Below are 25,073 nucleotides of genomic sequence, written 5' to 3'. Positions count from 1 at the left end.
TTTTCACGCAGCCGCCATCATTATGACACTCTGTTTGTATGTTTGTAGCACGTGGTGCTTTTCTGTTTTCATTCATAGTTTTTACTGCTGTTGCGCGAATCACGCGCGTCACACGGACGTATATCACGTCCGTCTGAATAAGCCCTTAACCAAACAAGCGCACAGATAGATACATAAAATGACAGAATAAAACACCATCGCCGCACCATCGCGTTATCAGGTGTGGGGGGGGGTACAGACAAAAGAGGTAGGTGAGAGGGGGAGGGAAGCTATATACTACCTCACCGCCATAACCACCCCCGTCCCTAACCATACCCCCCCCCTAGAATAGCTGACTCACTATGATAACAGAAAGGAGGGAGGGAAGACCCCTCCTAAACTACCGCCACTTATTATTAACCCTTAGCCAGCAACAGTCCCAGTCCCAGCGGCTAATACGCCTGTGAGCCTCCGAGGAATCTCCCTATAAATGAGTGTTGACAAAGTGTATGTTGCCCATAGCAACCAACACCAGCGCTGGACTCCTATTGGTTGCTATGGTAACACCAGCGCTGGACTCCTATTGGTTGCTATGGTAACACCAGCGCTGGACTCCTATTGGTTGCTATGGTAACACCAGCGCTGGACTCCTATTGGTTGCTATGGTAACACCAGTGCTGGACTGCTATTGGTTGCTATGGTAACAGCAGTGCTGGATTGCTATTGGTTGCTATGGTAACACCAGTGCTGGACTGCTATTGGTTGCTATGGTTTGTCGTCCACACTGTATAATGTATCTATGCGCTGATCATACAGATTCTATAATATATGACGGGATTATTACATATTAATAACATACAGCCCGTTATTCAATGAGGGGATTCATTTACTACATGTTGTTCTATGTAATAAGCCCCTGTAATGTCCTTGGTGGGCACTATAGGGCAGCAATGCCCCCGACCAGGGCCGGACTGGGACTTCAAATCAGCCCTGGCATTATTAAGCAGACAGGCCCACCGCAGGCCATACGCAGTGCCGCATCTGCCATGAGGCCAGGTGAGCCGACGGCCTCAGGCGGCACCACCTACCCAAACGGGGGGGGGGCGGCATTTTCAGCCCGGGGGGGACTGGACCGGGGGGGAGGGGCCATGCAGACGCACATAGCAGACGTGCCGAGCGTCTGTAACACTCCTCCTCCTCTCTGACGCTGTACACAGCACATGCAGCCAGAGAGGAGCAAGTCTCCAGGAGGAGCGACGAGCAGCACGAGGTAAGTCCTGCCTTGCTGGGACCGGGACCCGTGACGTGAGTATACTGCAAGGGGGAGTCTGGGCATTTTACCGACAGCAGAGGGCTCTATGGGGCTGGAATAATCCACCCCATAGAGCCCTCACATCACTATAATGGAAGGATTAGTGTGGGTGGGGGAGGGTCTGAGCGTCTGTCTGACTTACTGCAGAGAGCTCTATAGGGGGGGGGATTCTGCCCCCCCCCCTTTAGAGCAGTCATTCAGATGCTCAGACCCCCCTAACCTTTCAGTATAGTAACTAGTCAGGGCTCTATGGTGGGGGGATAATTCCCCCCTATAGAGCCCTCTGCTGTCAGTAAAACGCCCAGACCCCCCCCCCCCCCCTTGCAGTATACTCCTGGCTTTGTAGCTTTCCTGTGCTTAATTAGCATGGGAAAGCTACAAGCAGGGCTGTGACTGGTGAGTCTCACAGTCAGTCCCAGTGCACACTGCATGCAGCAGCTGCGGCAGCCAGTCTGACTGTGAGTCTCTGACCAGTCACCACCCACATGCAGCAGAGAGTCATTAAATAAACCCTCAATTACTATAGTTTCAGACACATTGACTATGACAGCTTCTATAGTGTAGTGGTTAGCTTGTCTGCCTTACACATGGAAGGTTGTTGGTTCAAATCCCAGCTGGTGTATTTTATTATTTTTTTTTAATATTAATATATTGTTTTTGGCTTTGTTCACACTAGCATTAATATACGTTTACCTCTCTTCCGTCAGAGGAAGAGAGGATCGATACGTTAAACGGAAAGCAACGGCTCCATTAGAATTACCATTGCTTTCAATGGTAATTCTTTTGTATCAGTTGCTTTCCGTTTGTCTCCGTTCGTTAGGTTTCCGTTCTTTTGAATGGAAATAAAAGTTCTGCAGACTGCACTTTTGTTTCTTTTAAAAAAAACGGAAACTTAGCGAACGGAGACAAACGGAAAGCAACTGATACAAAAGAATTACCATTGAAAGCAATGGTAATTCTAATGGAGCCGTTGCTTTCCGTTTAACGTATTGATCCTCTCTTCCTCTGACGGAAAAGAGGTAAACGTATATTAATGCTAGTGTGAAAGAAGCCTTAGGGCCTGTTCACATCAGCGTTGGCTTTCCGTTCTGGGGTTCCGTCGGAGGTAACCCCGCAACGGAAAGTCAAACTGAAACCACAGTTCCGTTTCTGTCACCATTAGCGCAGTCGACTGCGCTATTGATTCTGTCACAAAAATGGAAACCTGCCGGAATGGTGACGAACGGAAACCATTAGCAATGTTTCCGTCACAATTGATTTCAATGGTGACTGAAACGGAAGCAGTGGTTTCAGTTTGACTTTCTGTTGCGGGGTTCACCCGACGGAAACCTCCCACGGAACCCCGGAAAGGAAAGCCAACGCTGATGTGAACAGGCCCTAATCCTTCCCCATAATCCTGCCCCCGCTAATTAAAATAAATATATTATATAATGTATATCGCGCTGTATCCGTCAGGTCAGCGGGACTGACTGATTCAGTGTCAGCGAGTCCTGCAGGATCGAGCTGTTACCGATCACATCTAAGTTCATAACTTAGATGTGATCAGTAATAGGCGACCTAATGCATTCAGGTCTCAGCGCTATATACAGCTGCTCTGTATACAGGATACAAAGCAGCTGTATCTTAAAAAGTACAAATAATTTTAAATAAAAAGTAATTAAAATTTGCACCAATCGCATTAATAGATATCTTTATATATCATAGTGACATGTCCGAAGTTTTCATCTGTGGGGGACCGAGCACTGAGGCCCCCACCGATCGCTAAAACGAAGCAGCAGAAGTGCTCGGGTGAGCGCTGTGCCGCTTCATTTATGATCGACTTTCAGCCGAGTGAGCGGTGTACGGACTCCTAGACTTTCTATTGAGCCCGTACACTGCTCCAAGGAAAGCCAAACAGAATTGAAGCGGCACACCGCTTACCCGAGCACTTCTGCTGCTTCGTTTTAGCGACTAGTGGGGGGGTCTCAGTGTTCAGACCCCACTGATCAAAACTTCTGACATGTCAAAAGTTTTTTAAAAAGTTGTTACACTTTAAAGAGAATCTTTCACCTGCCCACAGATTTGCATTTGAGTGCAGCATGTAATGGTCAGGGCTGCACAATCTCTGGGGCACTTTATATTTTTTTTCCTACCCTCTTTCCTTACTTAGATATCTGTGCTGTAATATTTGGCGCCCGATATTTAAATAACCCCATGAACTGCCAATGGGGCTGTAATTGGCAAGGGGGCGTGTAACATCGCTGTGACACTGCCCAATCCGCTACGGACAATGTCAACAGCAAGAGCTGGAGAGAGGAGATCATGTGCGCGCGCACGCTCTCACTCTTCAGCTCTCGGCAGGCAAGTACAAAACTGTGATCTCAGGTGAGAGATCAGTCTTATCGTCCTTGTCTGCCGAGAGCTAAAGAGTGAGAGCGTGCGTGCACGCACAGCTCTGATGCAATGGAACAGAAGAAGAAGAATTCACACTCTTCTTCTCCTCTTGTGTTCCTTAGTGGTGGCGGAGCTGCGCGCACCCGCTCTCTCCAGCTCTTGCTGTAACGCTGACCGTAGCTGATTGGACAGTGTCACAGCGATGTTACACGCCCCCTTGCCAATTACCTCCCCATTGACAGTTCATGGGGTTATTTAAATATCGGGCGCCAAATATTACAGCACCGATATCTAAATAACGAAGGAGGCTAAGAAAAAAATGTAAAGTGCCCCAGAGTTTGTGCGGCCCTCCCCATTACATGCTGAACTCAGCTGCACATGTATGGGGAGGTGAAAGGTTCTCTTTAAAAGAAAGGTGTTATAATTATTTTTTTTTATTTGATATGTTTTATTTTATGGGCCTAATTTTTCTAATTATTTTAATATGTTCCCGAAGGTAGCTATTTATTCATATGTTTGTACGTCTGTGGGGGCAGCCATCTTTATTTTTCTTTTTCATACTGCTCATTTTTGTTTTGCAGGTTCCGCTGGACCATTTGGACTACGTCGTAGATTAGTTGGACTACTTCGCTGATTTCAGCTTTATTTATTTTTTTCTAATAAAATGGTTAAAGTGGATTCTGTGGAAGAGTTGTCATTTCAATAAAATAAATTTCTTTATGTCTCTGTTTTTTAATACTTCATTACCGCCTTAGTAATGGCTGCTGTCTGATTGAGAGCGTCCATTACTAAGAAGGGGCTTAGTGTTAGCCAGTAATAAGGCTAGCACTAACCCCTATTATTACCCGGAGTACTGGGAAGAGCTGGTTACGATCCAGCACCCGACCGTCTGAAGAGAAGGGCGGGTACTGGGGTGGCTGCAGGCTGGTACTATCAGGCTCGGAATGGCCAAAAACCATGGCCCTTCCCACCCTGGTAATGCTAGGCTGCTGCTGCTTTATTGTATCTGGCGGGTTATGAAAAATGGAGGGGATCTCACGTAATTTTTTTTCTATTATTTTTTTTTTTTAAAAGACGTAGGGTTCCCGCTATTTTTCACAACCAGCCAGATACAATACAGCAGCTGCAGCCTAGCATCACCAGTGTGGGAAGGGCCACGTTTTTTTATCCCTTCCCAGCCTGGTAAAACCAGCCTGTGGCCGCCCTGCTGCCTTACCGTCGCTTCAGATGGTCGGGTACTGGATCATACTCCCCTCGCGGCAGTGAGAACCGGGGTAATAATAGGGGTTAGTGATAGCCTTTTTACTGGCTAACACGAAGCCCCTTCTTAGTAATGGACGCTCTCAATCAGACAACAGCCATTACCAAGGCCATAATAAAGTATTAAAAAAAACAGACATAAGAAAAACTTTTATTGGAATCTAAACTCCCCCTTGCAACCCTCTTTCACCATTTTATTTTTTTTAAAAAAGTAGATCATCGGAGTAGTCCAATGAATCTACGACGTAGTCCAAACGCTCCAGCGGAACCTACCAAAAAAAGCAGTATAAAAATTTTAAAAACTTAAATTTGCCACAATAGTCACTCGATATAACTATACTGTAATCACTTATATGGTCTGCAGATATCTTGTGTATAACTGGCATCTACCTCTATAAGGTCACTATATGGTGGTAATATTGGTCTATATATAGTGTGATTTATTCACGAACAGTATGGTGGGTTTTTTCTGACTCTATGTTGTAGTAATATGTGATCATGGTTTGGTAGTTTTATTCAGTAACCGTATGGAAGTATTATTCAGTAACAGTATGGAGGTATTATTCAGTAACAGTATAAAGGTATTATTCAGTAACCGTATGGAAGTATTATTCAGTAACAGTATGGGGGTATTATTCAGTCACAGTATGGAGGTATTATTCAGTAACAGTATGGGGGTATTATTCAGTAACAGTATGGGGGTATTATTCAGTAACAGTATGGAGGTATTATTCAGTAACAGTATGGAGGTATTATTCAGTAACAGTATGGGGGTATTATTCAGTAACAGTATGGGGATATTATTCAGTAACAGTATGGGGGTATTATTCAGTAACAGTATGGGGGTATTATTCAGTAACAGTATGGAGGTATTATTCAGTAACAGTATGGAGGTATTATTCAGTAACAGTATGGGGATATTATTCAGTAACAGTATGGGGGTATTATTCAGTAACAGTATGGGGGTATTATTCAGTAACAGTATGGAGGTATTATTCAGTAACTGTATGGGGATATTATTCAGTAACAGTATGGAGGTATTATTCAGTAACAGTATGGGGGTATTATTCAGTAACAGTATGGGGATATTATTCAGTAACAGTATGGGGGTATTATTCAGTAACAGTATGGGGTATTATTCAGTAACAGTATGGAGGTATTATTCAGTAACAGTATGGGGATATTATTCAGTAACAGTATGGGGGTATTATTCAGTAACAGTATGGAGGTATTATTCAGTAACAGTATGGAGGTATTATTCAGCAACAGTATGGGGATATTATTCAGTAACAGTATGGGGGTATTATTCAGTAACAGTATAAATGTATTATTCAGTAACAGTATGGGGGTATTATTCATTAACAGTATGGGGGTATTATTCAGTAACAGTATGGGGGTATTATTCAGTAACAGTATGGGGGTATTATTCAGTAACAGTATGGAGGTATTATTCAGTAACAGTATGGAGGTATTATTCAGTAACAGTATGGGGGTATTATTCAGTAACAGTATGGGGATATTATTCAGTAACAGTATTGCGGTATTATTCAATAACAGTATGGGGGTATTATTCAGTAACAGTATGGAGGTATTATTCAGTAACAGTATGGGGATATTATTCAGTAACAGTATGGGGGTATTATTCAGTAACAGTATGGAGGTATTATACAGTAACAGTATGGGGATATTATTCAGTAACAGTATGGGGTATTATTCAGTAACAGTATGGGGTAGTATTCCGTAACAGTATGGAGGTATTATTCAGTAACAGTATGGGGATATTATTCAGTAACAGTATGGGGGTATTATTCAGTAACAGTATGGAGGTATTATTCAGTAACAGTATGGGGATATTATTCAGTAACAGTATGGGGGTATTATTCAGTAACAGTATGGAGGTATTATTCAGTAACTGTATGGGGATATTATTCAGTAACATTATGGAGGTATTATTCAGTAACAGTATGGGGGTATTATTCAGTATCAGTATGGGGGTATTATTCAGTAACAGTATGGGGGTATTATTCAGTAACAGTATGGGGGTATTATTCAGTAACAGTATGGAGGTATTATTCAGTAACAGTATGGAGGTATTATTCAGTAACAGTATGGGGGTATTATTCAGTAACAGTATGGGGATATTATTCAGTAACAGTATGGGGGTATTATTCAGTAACAGTATGGGGGTATTATTCAGTAACAGTATGGAGGTATTATTCAGTAACAGTATGGAGGTATTATTCAGTAACAGTATGGGGCTATTATTCAGTAACAGTATGGGGGTATTATTCAGTAACAGTATGGGGGTATTATTCAGTAACAGTATGGAGGTATTATTCAGTAACTGTATGGGGATATTATTCAGTAACAGTATGGAGGTATTATTCAGTAACGGTATGGGGGTATTATTCAGTAACAGTATGGGGATATTATTCAGTAACAGTATGGGGGTATTATTCAGTAACAGTATGGGGTATTATTCAGTAACAGTATGGAGGTATTATTCAGTAACAGTATGGGGATATTATTCAGTAACAGTATGGAGGTATTATTCAGTAACAGTATGGAAGTATTATTCAGCAACAGTATGGGGATATTATTCAGTAACAGTATGGGGGTATTATTCAGTAACAGTATAAATGTATTATTCAGTAACAGTATGGGGGTATTATTCATTAACAGTATGGGGGTATTATTCAGTAACAGTATGGGGGTATTATTCAGTAACAGTATGGGGGTATTATTCAGTATCAGTATGGAGGTATTATTCAGTAACAGTATGGAGGCATTATTCAGTAACAGTATGGGGGTATTATTCAGTAAAAGTATGGGGATATTATTCAGTAACAGTATTGCGGTATTATTCAATAACAGTATGGGGGTATTATTCAGTAACAGTATGGAGGTATTATTCAGTAACAGTATGGGGATATTATTCAGTAACAGTATGGGGGTATAATTCAGTAACAGTATGGAGGTATTATACAGTAACAGTATGGGGATATTATTCAGTAACAGTATGGGGGTATTATTCAGTAACAGTATGGGGTATTATTCCGTAACAGTATGGAGGTATTATTCAGTAACAGTATGGGGATATTATTCAGTAACAGTATGGGGGTATTATTCAGTAACAGTATGGAGGTATTATTCAGTAACAGTATGGGGATATTATTCAGTAACAGTATGGGGGTATTATTCAGTAACAGTATAGAGGTATTATTCAGTAACTGTATGGGGATATTATTCAGTAACATTATGGAGGTATTATTCAGTAACAGTATGGGGGTATTATTCAGTATCAGTATGGGGGTATTATTCAGTAACAGTATGGAGGTATTATTCAGTAACAGTATGGAGGTATTATTCAGTAACAGTATGGGGGTATTATTCAGTAACAGTATGGAGGTATTATTCAGTAACAGTATGGAGGTATTATTCAGTAACAGTATGGAGGTATTATTCAGTAACTGTATGGGGATATTATTCAGTAACAGTATGGAGGTATTATTCAGTAACATTATGGGGGTATTATTCAGTAACAGTATGGAGGTATTATTCAGTAACAGTATGGAGGTATTATTCAGTAACAGTATGGGGTATTATTCAGTAACAGTATGGAGGTATTATTCAGTAACAGTATGGGAATATTATTCAGTAACAGTATGGGGGTATTATTCAGTAACAGTATGGGGTATTATTCAGTAACAGTATGGAGGTATTATTCAGTAACAGTATGGGGATATTATTCAGTAACAGTATGGGGGTATTATTCAGTAACAGTATGGAAGTATTATTCAGTAACAGTATGGAGGTATTATTCAGTAAGGGCATGACCACACATGGCGGAATTCCTCCGCAACTGTCCGCATCAATGCCGCACCTAATCCGGGTTGCGGATTACGGCTGCGGATCTGCACAAAATGTGCAGAAAATTGATGCGGACTAGCTGCTGCGGACTGCGGGAAAAGTGCTTCCCTTCTCCCTATCAGTGCAGGATAGAGAGAAGGGACAGCACTTTCCCTAGTGAAAGTAAAAGAAATTCATACTTACCGCCCGTTGTCTTTATGACGCGTCCCTCCTTCGGCATCCAGCCCGACCTCCCTGGATGACGCGCCAGTCCATGTGACCGCTGCAGCCTGTGCTTGGCCTGTGATTGGCTGCAGCCGTCACTTACACTGAAACGTCATCCTGGGAGGCCGGACTGGAGACAGAAACAGGGAGTTCTCGGTAAGTATGAACTTATATGTTTTTTTACAGATACATGTATATTGAGATCGGTAGTCACTGTCCCGGGTGCAGAAACAGTTACTGCCGATCGCTTAACTCTTTCAGCACCCTGGACAGTGACTATTTACTGACGTCTCCTAGCAACGCTCCCGTCATTACGGGAGCCCCATTGACTTCCTCAGTCTGGCTGTAGACCTAGAAATACATAGGTCCAGCCAGAATGAAGAAATGTCATGTTAAAAAACCAATACGCTCCGCACCACACATAACATGTGCATGACAGCTGCGGACTTCATTGCGGAACTTAGAATCTCCATTGAAGTCAATGGAGAAATTCCGCCATGAGTCCGCAACCAGTCCGCCACTGCTCCGCAACATCCCTTGCATGCTGCGGACACCAAATTCCGCTCCGCAGCCTATGCTCCGCAGCGGAATTGTACGCATCGTGTAAACGAACACTGCTAAATTAAAGTGAAAGTCAATGGAGAAACGGCTCCGCTGCGGATTAACGCTGCGGAGTGTCCGCAGCGGAATTTAAGTGAAAATCCGCCATGTGTGAACCCGCCCTAACAGTATGGGGATATTATTCAGTAACAGTATGGGGGTATTATTCAGTAACAGTATGGGGTATTATTCAGTAACAGTATGGAGGTATTATACAGTAACAGTATGGGGATATTATTCAGTAACAGTATGGGGGTATTATTCAGTAACAGTATAAATGTATTATTCAGTAACAGTATGGGGGTATTATTCATTAACAGTATGGGGGTATTATTCAGTAACAGTATGGGGGTATTATTCAGTAACAGTATGGGGGTATTATTCAGTAACAGTATGGAGGTATTATTCAGTAACAGTATGGAGGTATTATTCAGTAACAGTATGGGGGTATTATTCAGTAACAGTATGGGGATATTATTCAGTAACAGTATTGGGGTATTATTCAATAACAGTATGGGGGTATTATTCAGTAACAGTATGGAGGTATTATTCAGTAACAGTATGGGGATATTATTCAGTAACAGTATGGGGGTATTATTCAGTAACAGTATGGAGGTATTATACAGTAACAGTATGGGGATATTATTCAGTAACAGTATGGGGGTATTATTCAGTAACTGTATGGGGATATTATTCAGTAACATTATGGAGGTATTATTCAGTAACAGTATGGGGGTATTATTCAGTATCAGTATGGGGGTATTATTCAGTAACAGTATGGGGATATTATTCAGTAACATTATGGAGGTATTATTCAGTAACAGTATGCGGGTATTATTCAGTAACTGTATGGGGATATTATTCAGTAACATTATGGAGGTATTATTCAGTAACAGTATGGGGGTATTATTCAGTATCAGTATGGGGGTATTATTCAGTAACAGTATGGGGGTATTATTCAGTAACAGTATGGGGTATTATTCAGTAACAGTATGGGAGTATTATTCAGTAACAGTATGGGGGTATTATTCAGTATCAGTATGGGGGTATTATTCAGTAACAGTATGGGGGTATTATTCAGTAACAGTATGGGGTATTATTCAGTAACAGTATGGGGGTATTATTTGTAATGTTGGTCTTACAATCTATGTAAATTACTGTGGTGGGGGAAGTGTGTGCGGCAGCAGATGATCAGGCTAAGAGACAGTCTGCAGAGTGGCATGTGATGCACTTTGACATGTAGGTGATACTTACGTGTGGTATGTGGGCCCATAACTTGTGTAGAGCCCAGGGCCAAAGAGCATATGAATCCACCACTGGCATCAAGTCAGCACAGGCAGACCACTAAAATACAGCAGGTAGAGAAAAGAAACCAGCCCAGGACGTGCCGCTTCAAAACAGCGCTAAGCGCGACTCGTCCTGGACTGGCCTGAATGTAATTGCAGAGAGTGTCGCCACAAATGAGACTGGCTGCCGAGGAGAGATATGGGGCCGTGCAGACTGTACTATTTGCACTGCACTGATTGGCAGTAAGAATAATTCTTTAAATATTTTACATACTTCAAACAGCACTTTAAGGCTGTGTTCACACTGAGTTTTTTGCAGGAGGAAAATTCTGCCTCAAAATTCTGTTTGGGATTTCAAGGCAAATTTTGTCCTTCCTGCACGTCGTTTGCCGCAATTTTCACCGTGTTTTTCGTTCGCGGCCATTGAGTGCTACGGGCAAAAAACTCAGCGAAATACCCTTTCTCTTCCTCCCATTGATGTCAATGGGAGGTCAGAGGCGTAAACGCGCGAAGATAGGGCATGTCTCTTCTTTCTCGGGAGGCATTTTCGGCTTGTATTTGACGAGTTTTGGGTGGAGTGGTTTCCGCGCCAAAAAACTAGTCAAAATACTCCATGTGAACAGGGCCTAACAAATAAACATCAAATGCTTTCCTATTTAAAAAATGTATATATTGCGTGTTCGATGTGTAAAGCTAGGAATGAGAAAACTCTGATAGATTTTGGAGGGGGGGGCGCCTTTTTATAGTTCGCCTCAGGCGGCAGACATGCTAGGTTCACCCCTGGCCATACGCAGCCGCCAGTGCTGGGCTGGAGTACATGGGACCACCTTCCAGCTATACAGGACATGGGGAGATTTATTAATAGTTCTGATCGCTCCAACTCCAACCAATCCACTGCTTTCCCTCCAGAATAACGGACATGCTCATTATTCTACAGGAGGGTTTTTTTTGCGGATCTTATTTCTGCTGCATGTGAATGGGGTATAAAATAGCCCACCCACTTGTAATGGATGCAGAATGTTAGTGGATATGAAAGGGATTTAGGTCTGGAATCAGGGACTTAGTCCTAATCAAATCCTGATTGCGTGATCATGGCCTAATACTGACGTATATAGATTGTAAATTATACCGGTATACAATGCTAAAATATCACCGTACTGGAACTAAATAGTATGATTTATATTTTATATTCAACCATAAACACTCTCACATGCTGGACACATGACGCACAGATGCAACCCACAAGGTGGACACATGCTGCATTCATGCCACTCACACCTAGGACACATGAGCACGCACACCACTCACACCTAGGACACGTGCGCACACACTCCACTCACACTTATGGCAAAAACGCACGCACACCACTCATACTTATGACTAATGCGCACGCACACCACACCACGCACACCTAAGGACACATGCACATTCACACCACTTACACCTAGAACACATTCCTAAATCACACCTAGGACACACGCGCACGCGCACTACTCACACATAGGATTTACTCTCCACTCTCGCCACTCACACCTAAGACATATGCCGCACGTTGTCTACCCACAACAAGGACACATGTTGAACACGTACTACTCACACCTGGCACAGATGCCGCACACATCACTCACATACTACACATACCACTCACACACTAGACACGTACAACACACTAGACACATACCGCACACACTACTTACACTAGACACATACCGCACACACCCCTTACACTAGACACATACCGCACACACTACTTACACTAGACACATACCGCACACACTACTTACACTAGACATATACCACACACACTACTTACACTAGACACATACCGCACACACTACTTGCACTAGACACATACCGCACACACTACTTACACTAGACACATACCGCACACACTACTTACACTAGACACATACTGCACACACTACTTACACTAGACACATACCACACACACTACTTACACAAGACACATACCGCACACACTACTTACACTAGACACATACCGCACACACTACTTACACTAGACACATACCGCACACACCACACAATGCTAAACACATACCTTACATAACTCTTACACACTAGACCTATACCACACATACCACTCACATTAAAAACAACACGCACACTAATGCCACCAATACAGTAGAAGAAGACACAAAACTCACACAAATTGCATATTTCACTCATACAATTGTCATACACTGTTACCACTACATCAACCAGTCACACTACAAAAATCAACCCAACACTTCACTCACATTGCTATATTTACCGGCTTTCTTTAGTAGACTGCTGATTCTTGGGCACTGGCATGCAGGATGCTGGCAGTACATAGGCGTGTATACCTGAGATGCCCCCTCCACCACTAAGCCCCGCCCATGTGCCCACAAAGCCACGCCCCTTTTACAAAGCTCCTCCCATCTGTGGCTCAAATTAACAATAACCTGATGCTCACCATTTTAACCCTATAGCTCCTCCTATCTACAGTATCTGGACCCCCTCCCCTCCCACAAGCAGGTTACATGAGGCTGAAGCATAAACCTACTGACGCTACGGCCATCAGCAACATCCCCGGCAGGGGCTGGAGACTCCTTCTCCTCGGCAGCCAGACTGAAGCTGTGCTCAGGGGCAGTAGAAAGACCAAGCCCATCACTGATTGGCTGATGCTCAGCCAACCAGCTTTAGGTTTGATTTGTACATGCAGACTGGGCAGGTACCGATTCTCCTTTTCCTCTGCGGCGCCAGAGATGTGCGCGAATGAGCGAGGCGTCAGTGCAGAAAACAAGTCTAGAGCTGATTAGCTGCGGCTCGGCCAACAAGCGCTAAACGTCATTTCTGCAGCGCTCCTTCCCATCACTGCAGAGTACACAGCAATAAATCTCCGAAAGATGTGGTTATAAACACCAGGAGGCTGCAGTTATTGTAATGTTGCTGCTTGTGTTCACCACTGATTGTTTGGGCGGCCGGCAGGAGGCCCACTGTTCACCGGCCCATCTGGCATTTACCAGAACTGTCAGATGGCCAGTCTGGCCCTGCCTGTACCCCAAGTGTCAGTGTGTCATTATACTGTACCCCAAGTGTCAGTGTGTCATTATCCTGTACCCCAAATGTCAGTGTGTCATTATCCTGTACCCCAAGTGTCAGTGTAGCTTATCAAGAAAAGGTGGCTTGTTGGCACTCCCCCTGGCACCCAGCACCTGGCAGGGGGGTATATCCTACCACCAGCTCCCCCCAGCTATACCCTGACAGTGTCTTCTAACACTGATATCCATAGAGCCCCCATAGCAGTGCCAGTCACTGTTCTCGTATAACAGCAGAGGAATGTGCTGATCTTGAGGGAGGTCACAGAGAGACAGTTACATAGTCAAAGGAGCAGGGGAACCAGCAGCACAGAGTGTTTCAGGATATGAATGTGTTGATCTAGTGAGAGGTCAGATAGAGGTAGATTGTAAAAAGGTCGATTTACTTTAGTTCTTATTATTTTTCTCCAGCAGCGCAGAGGATTTCAGGAGAGGTGTCTGCTACTCATAAATTGCGGTGGAGTTCCATCTTATGTAAGAGAACAACATGGCGAGATTGCGATGCCTGCGAGTGTAACGATTAGAAAGTTGCGGTAATCCCACGAATTGACAGCGACCTTTGTGATGATTACTCGCGTCTATTTTTTCGTAGGGAAACATTGAAGTTGCGTCTTTGTCGCGCAGTAATCCCGCAGGGTACGGGAGCATTTAGGGGTGATAGTTTTGGCCGCACGGTAAAAAACGCATAAAAACATGCCACCCCCCCCCCCCCACATTTTGGTCGTGGTATTTTCCAGCTCGTTTTTCAAATTTGAGACTTGTAAAATAAATGTGATTTACCTGAAAAAAACGCACAGTCGAAAACTGTGTCACAAACCGCGGCAATTCCAGAGTGATTTTTGCTGCGTTTTTTATCTCTTCTTATCGCAGCATTTGGGTCCATTCAGATGAAGTTACAACAAATCAACAAACTGCGTCCAAAAACCACATGAGTTTCTACCACAATTTGCTGCGTTTTTCGATACAGTTGCATTTTTTACCGTAATCGCATTAAAAAAACGCACCAAATCGCAGTAAAAACGGGTGCTATTTTTGGATGCATTTTTTTCAATGTGATTTTAATCGCACCTCAGCCGCAACGTGTGACTGGACCCGCGGGGCGCAATTATATGAGATTATTTTTGGTCTTTCATTAACTATCGCGGCAATTAGTGGTTAAACCCTGTACGTATTTGATGCGGTTTTTATGGCGCTCTGATGTCAATTATCCCATAGGTTGTATTCGGACGTTGCGGTTGAGGTGCAGTTAAAAGAAGATCCGAAAACCGCGTGTGTTATTATCCCAGTTCCGATGCGATTACAAGGTCGCAAAAAAAAAAAATTCTGCAAAAACAGCAAAAAAAAAGCGACACGTAAATATACCCCGACCCCTTCTTCTTCTTCTTCTTCTTCTTCAGCAGATGTAGATTTGTGTTGTATCTTGCGCCAATTTCTGTCTGAATTTTTTGGAGGGTTTTGTGCTTTTAAAATTATCCTGTAATTTATCTGTTATGTCCCCATGACAACACTACTTGTTTCTGTGTGATGCATCGTGTTATCATAAGGAAACTAGACCTGTTATGTGACCTCTTTTTGTCAAATGTACGTAATTAAAAGCGGAATTCTGACTTTCGGCACTTGGTATTCCCATGATAACTGAGCTTTAAGAGAACATGTCTGGAAGTGTTGTCATGTGGACACAGAAATAAGATCTTGAAACTACCCAGCCCATGATTATCAGCTGCCCCTTTTGTGTCAATGATGAAAAATGGCACAAATATGTCAGAAAATACGGCAATAACCATCCCATCACCTCCAATGTTGGCCATGCTGACTGTTTCCTTCTTGTGAAGGAGAATGGGGTGGTCAGCTAATCCCACTACAGGGAATAATGGATTAACTGCTAATTGCTTGTTCCGAATAATTGTTGGTCATTAAGTCGGCCATAAATGGTCCTCTCCTAGTGGAGTCTGCAAGTGATTGGACAATTACCCTCATAATTTTCACTGGTAACTGGATGTCACAATTTATTTAATGGTTTTCTTCTTTTAGAATCGGGCAACCAGGTTTGATTATCTGGAAAAGTTGTTCTTATATGAGGCGATTTGGACCTCTCTGCTGCCACCTATTGGACTATATTCTGTGAGGACCACTAAGTATTACTACAGGAAGTCGGCTGAGAAACTGAATTGTGTGGCCTCTGTGGCACCGTACAGACTTCTACAGATCCTTCCCACCATGTCGGAGTTGATGTACTCTTAAACGGTACTTGGTCATTGTGGTCTTCATGTATTGGTGGTCAGTGTATTGAAATGTTCCACATAATGAACGGTCAATGGTTTTTGGGGACCTAGACTTGGGGGTGGGACTGATCGCCATGTTTCATAGTGGTAGGTCCTCCAAGTTCTGACAAGCACTCATTGATCAACCCCCTTGTGTAGGATGTTTGGTTTGAGCTGGTAAATCTTTTCTCAATTGTTTGACCAGTTTTGTCTGTAATTCCAGGTTCTTCGACTGTTCTTCACCATGTGGATCCATCCCACCACAGACGAGTTCATGTCCCATCTGGCGTGTGACATAAAATGTGCCCCATCAAGCATCCGGTGACCTTACTCACTATTATATCCATTCTCAAAGCTCCGCTCCAGTTTCTTGATGTCTCTCTTGGATGGACCAAATGGTCTTGTAGCTTTTGACAAGAAATGAAGGAACAAGGTAGAAGTTGAGAATTGGGTTTTGTGTGATGTTTAGAGACTCGGGACTGCAGTCTAAAGGTCATAAGACCATGTGGTCCAGGTTGGAATCTTGGCAGCAAGAACTGGCTTATTAACTGGTCACCAGTCATGGAGAAAAGGGTTTATATGTTGTCAAGGGTGTCTTGTAATTGGTTGGTCTTCTGTGTGCCATTGTATAACTTAACTGGCCTTTAAGATGAGTAACTTCTGCAGACCATCTCTGCTTAGACTAATATGGTTAATCCTAATCTTCTCAAGAACCTCCGACAGAACATGCTGGTTAAGATGGAGGAACCATCAAATTGTGTGTCCATGAAGTTCCCAACATTGGTTATTTGGGATGTTCTGCCACGTTGTCTACTTGGGTTGTGGTTGACTCTATTGAAAATCACGAGAACCTAATCTTGCTATTCTGGTCCTCAAGGAACCCCACAAATCCTTACTCGAATGTTTTTTAGAAGACCGTGACTCCTTTAATCGCTATCTCTATCGGTAACTGCCACAAGTGCTCTATAGATCTTCCGAATATGGTCCTTTTGGGTCCCTTGTGGACCACTTTTAAGATACTGAGTAAGAGAAAGTTGGGTTGATGTGTTCAGAATTGAATGGGTTAAGCACTATGGTTGCCCATGTCCATCAATGGGGTTCACAATGTATTCGATATATCAAGGCTTTTTGATCACGTTTTATGGGCATCTCCACCTTTTTAGTCTCGCTTGGTCTCTGAGCAGTTGTCACTTTCCTCTCCACTCTGCAGCTCCTATAAGTTGTTGCCAGGTGGTGACCATAATTGTAGGTGAAGTGTATGATGCAGAGCAATACAATTGGCTACATCCAGATGCATGTTGGGATGGATTTGAGAAAATAGGAAAAGCGAAGTTGAGTATTTCTACTGTGACTTGGGAAGGAGTCTTGTACCTCAAATGTATTTTCTGGATATAATGGCAAGAACTTCTGCGGGGAAGGGTCCTCAGTGTTGATCATGATCTCGAGGTCCTATCCAGTTATACACTTGTACCAGATACATAAGTCTACTTGACCCTCAAGGAGGTTGGAGCTGGAACGTGATCTCTTTAATATGAGCCCTTACATTCTTGGATCAACCATTGCAATCCTTTGAGCAAGACCCATCTTGGTTGTAATGAAAAGAGAACATCTCGTTATGTTGCTCAAGCTCCGCATGTAGGGGTGAGATATCTACTGTACAATTGTTACGCTCCACCAGTGTTGTACCCGCCCTCCCCTCCTCTGAGACTTTGGTTGATGCTATGGGTTGGATGAATAGTGTATTACTGAGGAATCTCCCTTGCATGTAGTTTCTTATTTCCTGTAAAGGGGTGGGGGTGGAACTCCATAGCGTGGGTGGGGGATTACATGACCTTCGTCCAGCAGCACTGATCCAAAGCAAGGTTAAAACCCTATGAGATGGATGACAAACGCTGTGTTTAAGGCATTCAGGCCCCTCCAAAAGTAACTAACAACCACAATTTCAATAATGGCACTGCTCTTACAGTAAAGAATCCCCTTCTATGCTGATGTAGATACTTTCTCAACTATCTGTAGAGGATGCCTTCTTGTCGTGGTAACAAGTCTGGGTACAAATCTTCAGACAGATCTCTATAATGTGTGATATTTGTACATGGTAGTTGCCCCCAAACTACCTCCTAACTTAACCTCCATTTAACATTTCTTGGTACTGTGACTCACCCGCTCAATTTCGGTCAACCTTCTATACAGGTAGCTAAATCATATTCTGTTACCTGAGTAGTAATGTGTATGTAGAAACACTGTCAAATGCATCCTATTACATTATTTGGCTTGGCAGCAGCTGCCTGGCACTGGTGAGAGGAAACCAAGCACGAGATCTGCTCTTTTCTTCTTGTGTTGTGATAGTTAGAGCTGTCTAGACCAGTAAGGGTTTAACTTCAGAAAGTTGGGCTTGAGTGATGTCTACCAGTTCCATTGCATTACATTAGTAGCTGTGTCATTTACATACAGACGACCGTGTGCAACTTCGGACGTGAAAAACCTGACCTGTTTCACATCGGAGGTGCACCCTCAGACTAGTCAATGGAGGGATGCGTGGAAACGCAAGAAAATAGGACATGTCTTATCTTTGAATGGACCCTTCACACGCTCCGTTGAAACAATGGCCTCGTGAAAGGCCCCATTGAAATACATGCGTCCGTGTGACGGTAGTTTTAACGGCCATCACACGGACAAGTTACACACATCTGAATGAGCCCTAAGAGTAGATAATCTCAAAACCAAATCCTGGTTTTATCTGGGGATGTTGAATCTTTTACATTTTGTGCCGGTAGACAATAATTTGTGGTGGCTTCAGCCTCAGGATCGTGACTCTTCCGATGTTGGTGGGCCTCTAGCACGTCACTATTCTCTATATATTCCAGCTTTTTTTAAACCTCCCATTCTATTTGTTTCAATTGCTCTACCTAGAGCCCAAAACTGCCCCCACCTTGTAGCTAGGATACCGGCTGAAAAAATTGGAAGCTAATATCAGACTGAGATCAAGATGTTTTTGGAGCTGATAGTAAATTTTTTCAAAGAGTCTTCAATTTTAATGGAAGATGGATTTGTAGAAAGTCAGAAGGGATATTTCACTTAATTCTGCAGCGTAAATTATTCCTTGTATGAGCTACAATGTTTCACGTTAAAGTCAATGGTAATGTGTTTGCAGGCGTATTTAGATATTTACGCTCATACGCTGTGTGAACATGGCCTAATGAGTGAATAGATGAAAATTACCTATTTAGATCACTGGTTTCTCTCTAAGCTTCCTCAAACTGTATTTGCTTTTGCAGCTGCTGCTTGGCATTGTGTTGCTGCTCGGTTTACTGGAAAACCAGTACATCCGATTCTTACTGTATATTCTGTTCTATCCCATATTAACCAACTGTAAGCAGCTATATGGTCAGTGACATAAGTGCATTACTCCTATTTATCACTGTTATTTAATATACCCCTATGCAGGCTGACGGCTTGTAGAGGTCTTTGTCACAATCAAGTTGTGTTAATATAAAAAAGTACATAAAGTTGTCCAGGGGTCGGACATCCAGGAGACGCACCATGCAGAGGCCGATACAAATACATGCGCTGCAGTGTCCAGATACACAATGGAGCTACTGTGACTTCTGTCCCTTAAATAATTTCCCCCTGTACATACATTGTCCCTGTCCCTGCATCTGTAGCTTCACTACTAGGTTGTTACAGTAGTAAAAGCTTCAGTTTAGAACCTCGGCCTCATGACCGACATCTGGATTTGCACTTCTCACCTTTTTGTAGACGTGTTGGTTAGACACGGCCTTGTTTTCAGGAATCCGCGCTGCTTAGATTATTTATTTCTATATAATTTTGCAGGAACCTCTTAATACCTTCAAATTTATGAGATGTGATACAATAAATATTGGCTCGGCATCGGCCGTCCTGCAGCGCTCACCCTGTTGGGACTCATTGAGACGAGCGTGTAACTCATCCGTGTGACGCTATTTAAACAATGGCTGTCACTGACTCATGTATTTCATTGGGACCGTTCACACGGCTGTCTCAGAGCATGTGAGGGGTACTTGGAAAAATAGGACATGTCCTATCTTGTGTTTTGTTTTTTTCACGCATCCCTCCATAGACTCTAGTCTGAGGGATCCGCGATAACAAAACTCGCACGGGTGCACCTCGGATGTGAAAAACATCAGTTCTTCACATCCGAGGTTGCACGCGCTCTACTGAATGCAGCCTGATGCTGGATTCACACAGGTGTTTAGCATCTCGGACGTGAAAGAACTGCAGTTCACGTATAAGTTGCATCTGTGCGCTGCAGGACGCGATCTCACACCCCCCCCCCATAGACTAGAGTCTATGGAGGGATGTGTGAGAAAATGGGACATGTCCTGTTTTCTCACGGACCCTTCAGTCCATTGAAACCGCCGTGTGAAGGGCCACTTTGAATTATACAGGTCTGTGTGACTGCCGTTGTTTAATCGGCCGTCACACAGATGTTTAACAAGTTAGAAGAGGCTGGACGCAGCCTGCAGGGCTTCAGAGGGAAGCCTCCATGACGGGACCTAGTAGGGAAAGGGTTAACTGAGAGGGAGAGGTAGGGGGAGGTGGATGGGAGGCAGGGAGGAGTTAGGGGGCCGTTACTGGTCTTCCCGCTGCTTTCGGCATTGAGCCGGAAGCAGCGGGAGGAGTAACACTAAAATTGCATTAGCTCCCTCCGTTGTCCCGCTCTGTGTCCTGTTATGTCGGAGGCCGACATACTCGAGCGGCTGCGCGCTGCAGCTGTTCACCACGGTCCCGGCTGGTTGGAGGAGACCGTGGCGGCACTTACCAGGATCCCGGGGGCCGAAGCATCGCCACGTCAAGCCCGGCACCCGAGGTCTGTTGCACAAGGGGATAGGCTTCTCTCCCCCGGCCCCCTCCCTAGTAGTAATATGGCGGCGGGGGGGGGGGAGTCGGCAACACCCGCTCCTGCTCAAAGGAGGCAGAGAGCGTCTCCAGGGGCGACGGTGGCTCAGGCCGGGTCTCCCCGTCGCTCCCGGCGGTCCCGCCCTCCAGAACGCCTCAGCCCTGAGGTGGTCCCGCGGACACGGCGTCGCAGGGGGAGCCCTACAAAGGACGCTGAAGGCCAGGCAGCTGGGAGGGCCGCCTCTTCCCAGGCCCTGCGTCCTGGCAGGAATCCCCAGCCGCGACGAGGTCCGGCGGTACACAGGGAGTCGCAGGCCGGGCTCCCTGTCACCCCTCCCCCATCGGATGCAAGAGTTGGAGGACAATCTACAGCCGCCCCGCCTGGTGATGTTCCGGCCAGGGGGCAGGCTTCATCGAGATCGTCAAGACGGATGCCTAGAGCTGCAGCGACGACGAGGCAACAGGTCCGGTCGGAAGTCTGGGTCCCAGCGGTCGGGCGGCAGGTTGCCGGCCCATCTGTCAGCGCATCGTCGTCCCCGTGTAGGAGATGTCGGTGGGATGGCCAGTCGTCTGCGAGAGAGGATCTGGGAGAAGGCGAACTGGACGTTTATCGGCGAGGTCAGGATGGTCCGGCTGACGGGAACACAGCGCCTGTGCAGCCCGGTGAGTGCATAACTCCGTCTTTGCCATATCCAGCGATTTTTATGTCGGGTGTCGGTGGGGGGGCAGCAAGCGTAGCATCGGCTGCCGGTAGCGGCGCGGTCGGGCGCGACGGCGCGGGTCTAGCGGATTTAGTGGGTTGCTTGCGGGAGCTGGTCGGGCGTCTAGATAGGGCGGCGGCGCCAGTAGTTACGGAGGTGTCCCCGGTGGTAGTTTGGTAAGGTCCCCGGGTAGTTGGATCGTTACAGGCGGTCGCGGTGTCAGTACAGACCGAGGCCCAAAAAGATGGCGATAGGGTGCGTATTGATGATCGCGCTCGGGGGGAGGTGTATGTTTGCTTCGAAGGTCCGTTGGGGGCGCATTTAAAGCAGGAGGTGCGTGAGCGGATCTGGAAGGACGAATATGTCGAGATTTTTTCTCTGCTGCCGCTTGCTAAATTCAATTTGGATAAGAGCAAGCGGGACGAGAGTAAGAAGGATGAGGAGGAACGTCGGCGGTATAGGCTTATCCCGCAGACGTTCGTCAATTGGTCGCAGGCGTTTGACATATTAGCCAGTGTGATAGGGGAAAAGGCGCCGGAAAATTGTTCGGCGTTGTTTTGCTATTTTGATGCCATTGGGGAGGCCCATAGGGCGTACGGGGGGCAGGCGTGGCTAAGATACGACAAGCAATTCCGTCAGCGAAAAGCGGTTCGGCCGGCGATTCGGTGGAACCAGAAGGATATTGCTCTTTGGTTAAGGGTTACGGCTCCGGTTAGGCAGTCCTTTCCCGGGAGCGTCGGCCAGGGGGGCCAGTCCAGTCAGGCCGGGCAAGGTGCCGGGGCAAAGTTGGGATTCTGCTGGCAATTTAACGATGGCCAGTGTAAGTTCGGGGCCACGTGCAAGTTCAAGCACGTGTGTTCAGAGTGTAACGGTGCATCCCACCGTTACACTTTATTTTTGGTCTTTCATTAACTATCGCGGCAATTAGTGGTTAAACCCTGTACGTATTTGATGCGGTTTTTATGGCGCTCTGATGTCAATTATCCCATAGGTTGTATTCGGACGTTGCGGTTGAGGTGCAGTTAAAAGAAGATCCGAAAACCGTGTGCGTTATTATCCCAGTTCCGATGCGATTACAAGGTCGCAAAAAAAAATAAATTCAGCGAAAACAGCAAAAAAAAAGCGACACATAAATATACCCCGACCCCTTCTTCTTCTTCTTCAGCAGATGTAGATTTGTGTTGTATCTTGCGCCAATTTCTGTCTGAATTTTTTGGAGGGTTTTGTGCTTTTAAAATTATCCTGTAATTTATCTGTTATGTCCCCATGACAACACTACTTGTTTCTGTGTGATGCATCGTGTTATCATAAGGAAACTAGACCTGTTATGTGACCTCTTTTTGTCAAATGTACGTAATTAAAAGCGGAATTCTGACTTTCGGCACTTGGTATTCCCATGATAACTGAGCTTTAAGAGAACATGTCTGGAAGTGTTGTCATGTGGACACAGAAATAAGATCTTGAAACTACCCAGCCCATGATTATCAGCTGCCCCTTTTGTGTCAATGATGAAAAATGGCACAAATATGTCAGAAAATACGGCAATAACCATCCCATCACCTCCAATGTTGGCCATGCTGACTGTTTCCTTCTTGTGAAGGAGAATGGGGTGGTCAGCTAATCCCACTACAGGGAATAATGGATTAACTGCTAATTGCTTGTTCCGAATAATTGTTGGTCATTAAGTCGGCCATAAATGGTCCTCTCCTAGTGGAGTCTGCAAGTGATTGGACAATAACCCTCATAATTTTCACTGGTAACTGGATGTCACAATTTATTTAATGGTTTTCTTCTTTTAGAATCGGACAACCAGGTTTGATTATCTGGAAAAGTTGTTCTTATATGAGGCGATTCGGACCTCTCTGCTGCCACCTATTGGACTATATTCTGTGAGGACCACTAAGTATTACTACAGGAAGTCGGCTGAGAAACTGAATTGTGTGGCCTCTGTGGCACCGTACAGACTTCTACAGATCCTTCCCACCATGTCGGAGTTGATGTACTCTTAAACGGTACTTGGTCATTGTGGTCTTCATGTATTGGTGGTCAGTGTATTGAAATGTTCCACATAATGAACGGTCGATGGTTTTTGGGGACCTAGACTTGGGGGTGGGACTGATCGCCATGTTTCATAGTGGTAGGTCCTCCAAGTTCTGACAAGCACTCATTGATCAACCCCCTTGTGTAGGATGTTTGGTTTGAGCTGGTAAATCTTTTCTCAATTGTTTGACCAGTTTTGTCTGTAATTCCAGGTTCTTCGACTGTTCTTCACCATGTGGATCCATCCCACCACAGACGAGTTCATGTCCCATCTGGCGTGTGACATAAAATGTGCCCCATCAAGCATCCGGTGACCTTACTCACTATTATATCCATTCTCAAAGCTCCGCTCCAGTTTCTCGATGTCTCTCTTGGATGGACCAACTGGTCTTGTAGCTTTTGACAAGAAATGAAGGAACAAGGTAGAAGTTGAGAATTGGGTTTTGTGTGATGTTTAGAGACTCGGGACTGCAGTCTAAAGGTCATAAGACCATGTGGTCCAGGTTTGAATCTTGGCAGCAAGAACTGGCTTATTAACTGGTCACCAGTCATGGAGAAAAGGGTTTATATGTTGTCAAGGGTGTCTTGTAATTGGTTGGTCTTCTGTGTGCCATTGTATAACTTAACTGGCCTTTAAGATGACTAACTTCTGTAGACCATCTCTGCTTAGACTAATATGGTTAATCCTAATCTTCTCAAGAACCTCCGACAGAACATGCTGGTTAAGATGGAGGAACCATCAAATTGTGTGTCCATGAAGTTCCCAACATTGGTTATTTGGGATGTTCTGCCACGTTGTCTACTTGGGTTGTGGTTGACTCTATTGAAAATCACGAAAACCTAATCTTGCTATTCTGGTCCTCAAGGAACTCCACAAATCCTTACTCTAATGTTTTTTAGAAGACCGTGACTCCTTTAATCGCTATCTCTATCGGTAACTGACACAAGTGCTCTGTAGATCTTCCGAATATGGTCCTTTTGGGTCCCTTGTGGACTACTTTTAAGATACTGAGTAAGAGAAAGTTGGGTTGATGTGTTCAGAATTGAATGGGTTAAGCACTATGGTTGCCCATGTCCATCAATGGGGTTCACAATGTATTCAATATATCAAGGCTTTTTGATCACGTTTTATGGGCATCTCCACCTTTTTAGTCTCGCTTGGTCTCTGAGCAGTTGTCACTTTCCTCTCCACTCTGCAGCTCCTATAAGTTGTTGCCAGGTGGTGACCATAA

At 44.5% G+C, this 25,073-nt stretch overlaps 1 long non-coding RNA gene across 1 annotated transcript; it reads left to right on the top strand.

Moving 5' to 3' along the window:
• Positions 1 to 16,001: 16,001 nt before the first annotated feature.
• Positions 16,002 to 24,741, top strand: LOC142699104 (uncharacterized). Its single transcript, XR_012865993.1, has 4 exons — positions 16,002 to 16,208; positions 16,449 to 16,658; positions 23,601 to 23,813; positions 24,054 to 24,741. It is a non-coding gene; the product is annotated as an uncharacterized LOC142699104 (long non-coding RNA).
• The last annotated feature ends 332 nt before the right edge of the window (positions 24,742 to 25,073 follow it).

The sequence above is a fragment of the Rhinoderma darwinii genome, unplaced genomic scaffold (assembly GCF_050947455.1).
Source record: "Rhinoderma darwinii isolate aRhiDar2 unplaced genomic scaffold, aRhiDar2.hap1 Scaffold_130, whole genome shotgun sequence".
NCBI lineage: Eukaryota > Metazoa > Chordata > Amphibia > Anura > Rhinodermatidae > Rhinoderma > Rhinoderma darwinii.
This window is presented reverse-complemented; position numbering and strand designations above follow the sequence as displayed.